The following is an 11,939-nucleotide window of genomic DNA, read 5'->3' as shown; positions in this document are numbered from 1 at the left end:
AACACAATAACTAAGTAAATGACACAAAGTCTATATTAACCAGTTTGATGAAAATATTTCAAATTGTATATGAAAACACTACACTGTACCCCATGTTTGCATTAATGTACATAGCTATCATTTAATAAAAAAAATAATACAAATAAAAAAATAAAATGAAAATAAAAGAATTTGCTACTTCCACATTTCTAGTAACTGACTTTCGATCATAGTCTCCTAACTTCTCACTTTTTTAGGAGTATTTTTCCTTCACATTAATGGAAAACTTACTGTAAGCCAGATAATGTTCTTGGCAGAGGGATACCGCAGTGAATAAAACTGATGTGGTCCTTCTCATATGTATTTTACTGTATAGTGGAGGAGATATAAATTAATCAAGAATTACACAAATTTATGTGAAATGCCACTATTGTCATTGGAGTTTACTCGTGCAAGGGTTAAAGGACTGATAGAATGTGTGTACTTTGGAGACCATTGACTGGAAGGATTAGACTTATAGTAGGCGCAGCAGACATTTAGATAAGATGTTTTGCTGTGTGATTTTTAATCAATAAACAAGTTCATTTAATTTAATTTACAATTATCTTTTCTGTTTCAACTTTATAGCTTTTGCAAATGTTATCAGTACATACAGGGAATAAAAGCATGTTTCAGATGGTTAGGCAGTTGCAAAAATGTGTTAGCTTAGCTACCCTGGGAGGGTCATTCCCACTTATTTGGTGTCTGTGCTTGTTTTTATATTATCATTATCTTTTGTGTTTGTGCTATTTCTGTAAGCCTGGAAAGAAAGGAGAGTAACTGAACAAAGGGATTAGCATAGCTAATGACCTTCAGGGCCTCAGGGGTACTATAACTAGGCTGATTATTTTAACTACAGAAGAGATCTCTTGGTTTCCTAGGTTTCAACAATAAACAGGAGAATTAAATATTGGAGATACAAAAAAATGGTGAATAGAAGAAGAAAAAGCAATATAAATAATCAACAAATAAAATAAATATTGTTCCAAGATAGCTTGCCATACATTTGATACGTTTACCAAAGAGCTCTGACATCATTTTGGCTAAAGGCAACTGATTTCTTTTTCTCTTTTGTTGTTACTATTTAAAAACATTAACAGATTTATTTGAAAAAACATATATTGTTCTTTTTCACCACTGTATTAAGGGCAGAAATTCAGGGGTAGGGGAGAACGAATCTAAAAATCTTACAGACTTTAATGAGTTAGGAATTCATGGAGTAGTTCAGCACCTGCGCTTCCTTTTATTCTTCACTATTTATTTAAAACTACTCATTTGGGAGATCTGGAAATTTGTATTATAAACACTTTGTTAGGCAACATATGTTAAATTAAGATGGTTGATTTGGGCTTAGGTGTCCTTTCAAATGAGTTTTCTGTCTGGGGTCCATTATTTCTTAGAGCCAGGTTTGGTAATAAATAATTTATGGTGTCCAGGATACATCTGATGAATTTAACTATTTTATCTCTATATAGAGATCATTTTCAAGCTTAGTGACTTATTAATTATATTACTACAGGAAAAAATGGTCTAAATGTCAAAGTGTCATCTGAAATCTGCATGTACTAAATGACTTATCAGATTCAAGTACTGTTTGATACGTATTCTGCAAAACAATGTCAAAAACATTAAGGATATTGGGAGGACAACTTTCTACATAAAGAGGAATGATCTTCTGAGTTCAAGCTAAGCACAAAGCCCCTCAAGATATGAAGAACACCGAGGTCACTGATGAGAAAAGATAGTGTAAGACAGTCAAGCAATTCTAATTTGCTCCAATGAAGGTTCCTATCTACTTGAAGTCTGCTTACATGAACGTTTGTTGCTACCAACATGCCTGTCCTCCCACAGGTACTGGTTGCCCTTTGAATAAATAAATCTAAGAGGCTTCTATGAACTGATACATGCTAGAGTTTTTAAGAAAACTTTGCTGAAAATAAGCCAAAATCTAGCAGACAATGAATGAGAGAAAACACAAAAAACATAAAACAGTGAAGCTTACAAAGTATAGGTCTCTTATTCTAAGATAACTTGAGCCTAGAGTCTGGCACGTTATGTGCATTCAAAATATTTGTTTGAAAAATATATATATTCACATATATATATACATGTTATTTATTTAAGTTTTTATTCAAATCATAATAATTGTACATAAATGATATTAGTGGGTTACAGTGTGATGCTTTGATACATGCATTCATTGTGTGCCTCACCTCAACCTCAAACATTTCTTTGTAATGACTGCATTCAAAATCCTCTCTTCTAGTTATTTTGAAGTATACATATTTTTGTTGCCTATAGTCACTTTCTATGCAATAGAGCACCAGACCTTGTTCCTCACATCTAAGTGGAATTTGTCCCCATTGACCAACTTCTCCCTGTCCCCTCTTCACTACTCTCTCCAGCCTCTAGTAACCACTATTCTACTCTCCATTACCATCAACATTTTAAAGATCCCACATATGAGTGAGATTATGCAGTGTTTTTCTTTATGTGCTTGGCTTATTTCACTTAAGATGTTCTCTAGGTTTATCCATATTGTAGCACATACTAGGATTTTCTTTTTGTATGAGGATGAATAGTATTCAATTTTTTATATATGCCATGTTTTCTTTCTACATTCATGTGTGATGAATGTCTTGGGTATTGTGGATAGTGTTATAATAAACATGGGAATGCACATATCCCTGCAACACACTGATTTCCTTTTCTTTGGATGTGCACCCAGTCATGGGCTTGTTGGATGGTATGATAGTTTTATTTTTAATTTTATGAGGAACTTCCATACTGTTGTCTACAATAGCCTTACTAATGTACATTTCTGCCCATAGGACATAAGATTTCCCATTTCTCCATGTCTTTGCCAGCATCTGAGTTTTTTTCTTTCTCATAATAGCCATTCTAATCTAAAACTTTGTACCCTCATATTATTTGAAATAAAAAATAGTCATTCTAATTGGAGTGAAATGATATCACATTGTGGTTTTGATTTGTATTTCACTGATGATTAGTGTTATTAAACTTTTTTTTCATGTACCTGTTGTCCTTTGTATGTCTTCTTCTGAAAAATGTCTACAGATCTTTCCCAATTTTTAATCAAATTATTCCTTTTTCTTTTTGTTGCAGTTTTTGGCCAGGGCCGGGTTTGAACCCACCTCCTCCAGTATATGGGCCGGCACCCTACTCCTTTGAGCCACAGGCACCAACCCAGATTATTATTCTTTTCCTGTTACATTGTCTGTGTTCCTTACAGATTGTGCATTACTAACCCCTTCTCAGATGCATAGTTTGTAATTATTCTCTCCTATTGTTTTGGTTGTCTCTTCATTCTGTTCTTGTTTTTTTTTGTGGTTTTTTTTTGTTTGTTTTTTTTTTTGCTTTGCAGAAGCTTTGTAATCTGATATAGTCCCACTTATTGTTTTTGCTATCTTTGCATTTTTTTAGACAATCTCACTCTATTGCCCTGGGTAGAGTGGCACCATACCTCACAGCAACCTCAAGCACCTGGGCTCAAGTGGTCCTCTTGCCTCAGCCTCCCGAGTAGCTGAGACTACAGGTACCGCCACAACATCGATAGATTTTCTGTTTTTAGTTCAGATTGGGTTTCACTCTTCCTAAGGCTGGTCTCAAACTCCTGAACTCAAGCAATCCTCCTGCCTTGGCCTCCCAGAGTGCTGGAATAGGCATAAGCCATAGCACCCTGCCCTGTTATCTCTGCTTGGTAAGTCATATCCAAAATTCCTTGACTAAACCAATGTTCTGAAACTTTTCTCCTATGTTTTTGTCCAGTTTTATAGTTTTGCATCTTATGTTTAAGTTTTTAATCCATTTTGAGTTGATTTTTATAAGTGGTGAGAGGTAGGCATCATTTCTTCTACATGTGGATACCTAATTTTCTAAGCATCATTGATTGAAGGGACTGTTTTTCCCCAATATGTGTTTTTGGAACCTTTGTCAAAAATCAGTTTTCTGTGAATGCATGAATTTATTTCTGGATTCTCTGTTCTTTTCCAATTATCTCTGGGTCTGTTTTCAATGTCAATGTCATGCTGTTTTTGGTTAATATTGGTTTGCATCATATTTTGAAGTTAAGTAGTGTGATACCTCAAGCTTTGTTCTCTTTGCTCAAGATTGCTTTTGTTCTTTGGGTTATTTTTTAGTTCCATACAAATTCTAAGATTTTTTATGTGAGGTATGGGGTTATGTATTGAGTATTTTTACTGATAGTCAAATACTTTAGAGAATGCAAATTAACAAGAAGAAAAGTAAGCTGGGATTGGAATTAATGGAAAGGTACAAGAGTTAGAAAAATTCTCACCTCTCCCTTTAAGTCTGTACCAGGGAGTTACTATCCTGAATGTTTAGGCTGGAAGGAGCACAGAATAAAACTCTGCTCCTATTGTTCACCATGGTAAAAGATATTACCACGTACTCCCTGAGGAGCAAGGTATTTCAGAGTGTGCTTTCCAAAAGGTATTCTGGCTTTAAGGATAACAAACTCTCCCAAATAAGATGAGTCTTTGTGATGTCTCAGTTACTCTAGGATGTTAAGAGACCATGATTTCTGGCTTGGTGCCCATAGCACAGTGGTTACAGCACCAGCCGTATACACTGAAGCTGGCGGGTTCAAACCCAGCCCTGTCCTACTAAACAACAATGACAAGTGCAACAAAAAAAAAAATAGCTGGGCATTGTGGTGGGCAACCTGTAGTCCCAGACACTCAGGAGGCTGAGGCAAGAGAATTGTTTAAGCCCAGGAGTTTGAGATTGCTGTGAGCTGTGATGCTACTGCACTCTACCAAGGGCAACATAGTGAGACTCTATCTCAAAAAAAAAAAAAAAGACCATGTTTTCTTGTATATGTATGTGTGTATCTGTCTTTTTCAAGAAGGCCCAGGGAGCATAGGATAGGAAGCATAACCAATAGCACACTACAGCATAGCAACATAAGCCTAAATGCACCTGAGATATAGATAGATTTTATAAATAAATTCATCATGCAATAATCATAATATTTCATAAATTCAATACTAAATCCCTAATAAATGATCTACTATTCTATATCCTAAAAGTATAATAATGTTTATACCATCAAATGTGAAATCCTGAATCTCAGAGTTAAATATTCAACTGCCATTTAGTATGTGAGGAAAGTTTTTATAAAAGTATGAGATATGTCAAAAATTGTGATGAGGTTTTCCTTTTCCTTTTTCTTTTCTTTTTTGGGGTATTACAATTTGCAGATAAAGCTATTTTTAAATAATGAGGCTTTAAAAACACAAAGGCTCAACTGTACTATTTCATGAGGAATCCTGAACAAGGCTTCTATTTTTGGAAAAGAGAACTGGCAGAAAGGATCAAGGACATCTGTGATTACAATTGCTTCATATTGCTTAAAGGGGCTCAAGTGATTAGAATATCTATTTGAAAAAAAAGCGATTATGTCTGTTCAAACAAAGAAAAAAGTGACAAATAATGATTTGTTTCTTCCTGAGAGCACAAATCCCTCAAGCAGAAATTCCATAGTTAAAGCTTTCTTTACAGAGTTTTATAACAACCAGAGATCAATGTTGCCCAAGAGAGGAAGGAGGAATGACTTGGAAACTCCTCAGAATGAGATCCCTGTTCTTATATCCACTACTACCAAGTTATGCAATCTTAAATGGATTACCTAAACTTTCTGAGCATCAGTTTCTCCATCTGTAAAATAGGAATATTAGGAATATTATTAGGAATAATAGGAATATTATCATTTCAAAATGTTGCTATAAGGGCAAAATTAAATCATGTCTGTAAAATGCTTTATAAATTCAAAAGTTCCACTTCATTCACTGAATGAAGGTTATGTAAAAGAGGGCTGGTGAATATAATAATAATTATATAGTTATTTACTAATCTCTTACTTTTTTTCAGACCCTGAATTGTCTAAGTGTGTGTTTTTTCCCCCTAGTTACACAGGACAAGAACAAAGGGATGGAAATGATGAAAGAAGATGAGGGATAGGAGAAGGATAGTAAAGATTTTACTTGCAGGTAATTTACAATTTCTTCCCTGAGGAAGAAACCAAAGTAAATGAAGTTGAAATAATAACTAAAAGCACAATAGGAGAAAATTTTCCTGAGTTGAAAAAGAGTCTGCTTATCAGCTGTCTGCTGTATTTCAGTTAAAGCTAATGAAAACAGAAAAACATTTAGATTTATCCTGGTGATATGTTTGAATTACATGTACAAAAAATATTCTACGTACAGCTCAGTGGAAAAATCAGGAAACTTACAAAGGAATAAAACCAGTCTGACATCAGGCTTCTGCTCTGCAATATTGAGCACTGGAAGAAAGTGAAGCAATGTCTATAGACTTCTGAGAGAAAAAGGTTATGACCTAAGTTTTCTTTGCTAAGTCAAGATACCATTCATTTTCACCACAAAGAAGTAACAACCATGAACTGCTAAGCTCTGAATCATAGAACTGGCAAAACAAATGTTAAAAATACAAAATGATCTAATGATCTACCTGGAATATACAGCAAAAACAAATAAAGGATAATAAAATGAAATCAAACAGAATGTTAGCATTTTCTTAGTTTAAAATGTTAGGGCTCAGGCAACAATCAATTAGGAGATAAAATGAGTATGTGATTATTCGTGCAGAAAATTACATTCATAATAGAAACAGAGGACATGAATGTCTAGGAAAACCCCTAGAAAATTCATTAAACCTAAATAAAGAGAAATAAAAATGATATGTAAAAGATTCTTTGGGAAATATGATAATAACTTGAAACAATAGATATTTTTAATTATTTCTTGTATAAGAATATTAAATATTGTAAATATATCAATTTTTATAAAATTAGTTCATAGTTTCAGAAGTAATGGGAATCAAAATATCATAGTAAAAAACAAATTAAAATTATATTCTAGTATTATTCTGAGAAAATAAACAGTTGATTTTCATAATAGCTAGGAACATTTTTAAGAAGTAAAATTTAAAAAGACATTGCAGAAAGATTTACTCAACCAGATATTAAAATGAACTCTAAGTCAAAGGTATTAAAAGAGTTTAGTATTGATAAAAGAATCAACATATTCTTAAACTGAATACATTAGATTGCCCTGAAACAGACTTTATTTAAAAAAAAAAAACTAACCCAACACATTAAAAATCAATTACTATCAATAAATGATGAAGAAATATTAAACACTGTCAAGAAAAGAGGATAATTATTTGTAAGTCACTTAAGTAAATCCCTACCTTAAACCAAATACCAAGGTAAATTTCAAATAGATTAAAAAGGTGAATGTAAAATTCAGAAACCATGAAAACTCTGTAATAAATGTAAGTGGATGTTTGCTTCCATCATAGTGTTGAAGAATATGATTATTTTAATATTACAGAGGCCTAATATTAATCAAAGTGATCTAAATAAAGAATACTTTTGCATTGGTACTTGCTATGAACTGAGTGTATTCTTCCAAATTTCATATGTTAAAATTCTAAACCCCTGTAGGATGTTATTAGGAGGTGGGGCCTTTGTGGGTGGTTAGGATTTGATGAGCTCATAAAGGTGGAGCCATCATGAATGTGATTAGTGCTCTTATAAGAGTCAAGAGAGAGATTGCTTCCTCTCTCTACTCTATGCTACGTGAGGGAACACAGAGAAGGCTGCAATCCAGAAGAGAACGCTCACCAGAATTTGACCATGCCAGCATCCTGATATCTAATTTCCAGCATCCATAACTGTGAGAAATAAATCTCTGTTGTTTATAAGCTGCTCAGTCATATATTGTTATATAAACCAAACTGATTAAGACACTCTACTGCTACTCTATTTCCTTAAGGCAAAATACTTGACTCTAGCCACAGATTTATAAAGTGACTTACCTGTTCATTTCATTCCCAGCACACTGTTTTACTAAATTTGCTATTTCCCAAATATATTGGATAGGTATTATCTCCTCTGATGAGAAAATTTAGTTAATCTGATATTTTCAAGATATAATGTCAATTTATTGATAGTGGTATAAACCTTGAAATTTCAAGGGATTGAACAAAGTTGGTGGGGCAATATAGAAGAAGGATACTCTTACTGTACCATTTTTCCATTGTAATGTAAGTGAAGAACTGCTGGGATAAGACTGGATAACAGAGTACCTGTAATATTTCAGTCCTAACAACAATAAGAAGTAACTTTGTATAAATGTCGTTCTCTTAAATCTGGCTTAGCTATGACAAAACTTCCATGGCATGAGTGGATAAATTATATCTCATTTAAATCTTTCCATCTCATTTTTTTCTATGTTGCTTGTGTGCTAGGACACCTAGAAAATAGTTGTGATATTCAAGGGAAGGAAAAACTCCAAGTAAAAAAGCAATGGGAAAACTAATCTCAGCAGAAAAGAGGGTCATTCCTCTGTATGTTAAAGTTTCCTTTAATTCTATTTATGCTTTTCCTTTATATTTTACCATTATAATGCATTTAGAAACAGGTTTTTTTTTTTGTGCATCAGTACAATGTGCTGATTTTATATAGAATTTGGAATGCTTACATCAAATTGGTTAACATAGCCTTCACCTCATTTACTTAATTATTGTGTTAAGACGTTTATACTCTACTCTTAATAGATTTGACATGTACCCTTGCAATATGCACCATAGGTGAGGTTCCCCCCGATTACCCTCCCTCCACCTCACCTTCCCGCTCCCGTCCTCCTCCTCTTCCCTCCTTCATTCTGGGCTATAGTTGTGTTTTATCTTTCATATGAAAGTGTGGGTAATTATATATTGGTTTCATAATAATATTGAGTACCTTGGATACATTTTCTTCCATTCTTGAGCTACTTTACTAAGAAGAATATGTTCCAGCTCCATCCATGTAAACATAAAAGAGATAAAGTCTCCATTTTTATGGCTGCATAATATTCCATGGTGTGTGTGTGTGTGTGTGTGTGTGTGTATATATATATATATATCACAATTTGTTAATCCATTCATGGCCCATGGGCACTTGGGCTGCTTCCATGACTTGGCAATTATGAATTGGGCTGCAATAAACATTCTAGTGCAAATATCTTTGTTGTAAAATGATTTTGAAATGAACACTCCATGGAATTTCTAAAGTTTTCATTTCTGGAATATCTTCTTACATATTTTCTCTTTGAATGTAATCTCATTGAAAATTTAATTTATTTGACTATTTTCCCTTTTACATTCTCTCTGTTCTCCCCTCTTAAAGCCATGCTATAGAACTTCTCATTCTCTTCATCTTGTAGCAGTAAGTTTTTCTTTTCTTTTCTTTTCTTTTGTTCTTATTTTTTAATCAGGAAAAAAAATATATTTTCTCTTCTAGTCCATTAATTATTTCTTCAGTTGTATCAAGTGCAATTGTTTATAGAATTGTAATATTCTACCCAACTCTTGTGATTCGTATAAATTACTATTTTTAAACTCTAAGGTTTCTTGTCAACTATGTTTATATCTATTTGTACCTGCTTCTTAGCTTTCTAGTCAAATGAATATAACATGTCATTTCTTCCTTCGTCTCTGTAACTTGGAAAAATATGCATTTTAAGATCTTTTTATATGCTAATTAGCTCTATATTTTTTAATGTTTTTAGGTCTATCAGCTGTTTTTCACAGAGTTGTACTTCCATCTATTTATTTATTTGTTTATTTAGGAATATTTACCCTAGAACTCATCTTCATTAAAAGTTATCTTTTCTTGAGTTTTCTCTCAGGAACAACCTAAGCTATGAAAGCATCCCTAACAGAGAGTGCTACACATTACTTTTTATATTTGTTTTCAGTATCAGGGTTTCCACACAGAGCTTAGAGTATACTCCTTAGCCCAGTTCCTTATGTTGCACAGCTTTGTTTTACACACTTTGGGTTTCTTGCTGAGAATATATGTGGGGTTTTTAACCCCAGTGCCCTATTCACTCTGGTTCCCTTTTGGGTTACAATGCTGCATTAACTCCAACTCAACTTCAAGTCTCAAGAAAGATTACTGCCCTTCCCCTACCTACCCATTATTCTCTCTCACAGCTCTCTGACCCTTACCTTTATTTCACTTTATCTGTGAACATCTTTTTTTATTTGCTTTATTTGGGATTTGCTTCTCTCAAGTAGAATGCAAGTCTCATGAAGACAGGTGCCATATCTATTTCACTGGATCACTGTTTAAATCCCAGGAGGTAACGGCATTCTATTATCTCAAGAGAAAAGGTCAAAGACACTGAATCTTCTTAGAAAGTAAAATGCTAATATTGGTTATGTCTCAGAGTAAACTTATAATTTTAATTTTCTCCTTTACATTTTTGAATTTTCTAAATATTCCACAATATACCAATACAGGGAACAAAAGAATACACAAAATATGGTAACGTGCCTATCATTTCACAATATGTTATTAATTGGGGCATAATTAAAATAAGCCAGTGAAACTATGTGGAGATCATAGCCACACAATAATTTAGATAGCAGACTAGAAGCAGGCTGAGAGCACACTGCTTTCAAGGATACAAGTGTAAATTTCAGGCAGTGCATACCTAAAGATAGCTCTTCTCAGAAGGAGCACTTACACAGCAGCAGCACGAGATGGGAAACTCAGTGTGAAAAAGAAGGTGACAGGGTAATACATTAGACAAGATTGAAGGAATCTGGTGGAGGCATCCACACATGGAGACGATTAAGAGGATAGAGCCCTAGGGCACTTTCACTCCACAGGCATTGTGGCTGAGTTATAAGAGGACTCCTTCCACCACCACAGGGTTCTGTCTGGTCTGACAGGGAGGCTGCCTACAGAGATATTTGTGCAAAGCCATTGTGCCAGACAACACGTTTACTAAAGATGCCACCAGGTAATCCTGAGTTTCTACAGCTGACACCATCCTGTGCTCTCAGGTACACAGCACCAAACTGGCACAGGACTAAGCTTTGCAGCATTAGCCTTCCCCAAGTTGGGGAAGGAGGAGATTAAGAGGACGCTCCTCTGAGCCGTACCTCATGACTGGAAACCAAATCCCCTCCTATCCAGGGCAGTAGGATCTGTAGGATCTGAGCAGAGTTGCCTTAGGCACTACATGCTCCCACCGAGAAAGCTTTGGGTAACTGCTTCAGTGAATCCCAGAGTGGTGGTAAAGGGAAAAATCTCCAGTCCCTGGACTGCTGGAACTGAGTCCAGCCCATATGATCTGGAACTTATGGTCCCATGCCTGCAAAACAGTAGCTTCCCTCAAGAACCTGCCTCCATGCTCCAGATTGGAATAGTCTGCTCCCGCCAGCCCTGCCTCTGCCCTCCAGGCCAGAACAGCCTACCATCATTTCTTCTGGCTCTGAGACCCTGCTTACAATTCCAGCTTTTGGTTCCTTCACAGGCCCAACTCTGAGGCTCTCACAAGAGAAGCTGAAGTTCTTCCCCTGTGGCTCAAGCGCTCCTACCAAGCCCAGGACAGAGATTTCAGTACTGCATCTGGACCCCAATATTCCAGCCCTGAGTCTCCACCACTGCTACAGGACTGGCAGAAATGCTCCAAAGTCCAATGCCCCATCAGAGATTACCATAGACTTCAGCTGCCATTGTACTGGGGTCCAGTTCAAGCAAATGCCCACAGCCAGCCTGGGAACATCAACCACTTCCTAAATAGCCTTACCCAGCTGCCACTGTCACCTCTGTGGGAAGACCCTAGGCAGAGCAATCAGCAGAATACTAACTCCATGGAGAGGGCCTCACCCAGCTCTCAGTTTGAACCTCCTACATCTATCTGGGGACCAACCAGCACAAAGATCGTACAGCATAGATGTGAACACACAAAATTAGAGCTGAACAGGATAAATCAGAACAACTGCAGTATAGGCTTTTATTTCACATAGCCCTCCCTCCCTTCCATGTCAGCATTCCAGAGAAGGAAAACAGTTCAATCTAG

The sequence above is a fragment of the Otolemur garnettii genome, unplaced genomic scaffold (assembly GCF_000181295.1).
Source record: "Otolemur garnettii isolate 467f Iridium unplaced genomic scaffold, OtoGar3 scaffold00056, whole genome shotgun sequence".
NCBI lineage: Eukaryota > Metazoa > Chordata > Mammalia > Primates > Galagidae > Otolemur > Otolemur garnettii.
The sequence above is the reverse complement of the archived record's forward strand: the minus strand, read 5'-3'. Positions refer to the sequence as shown.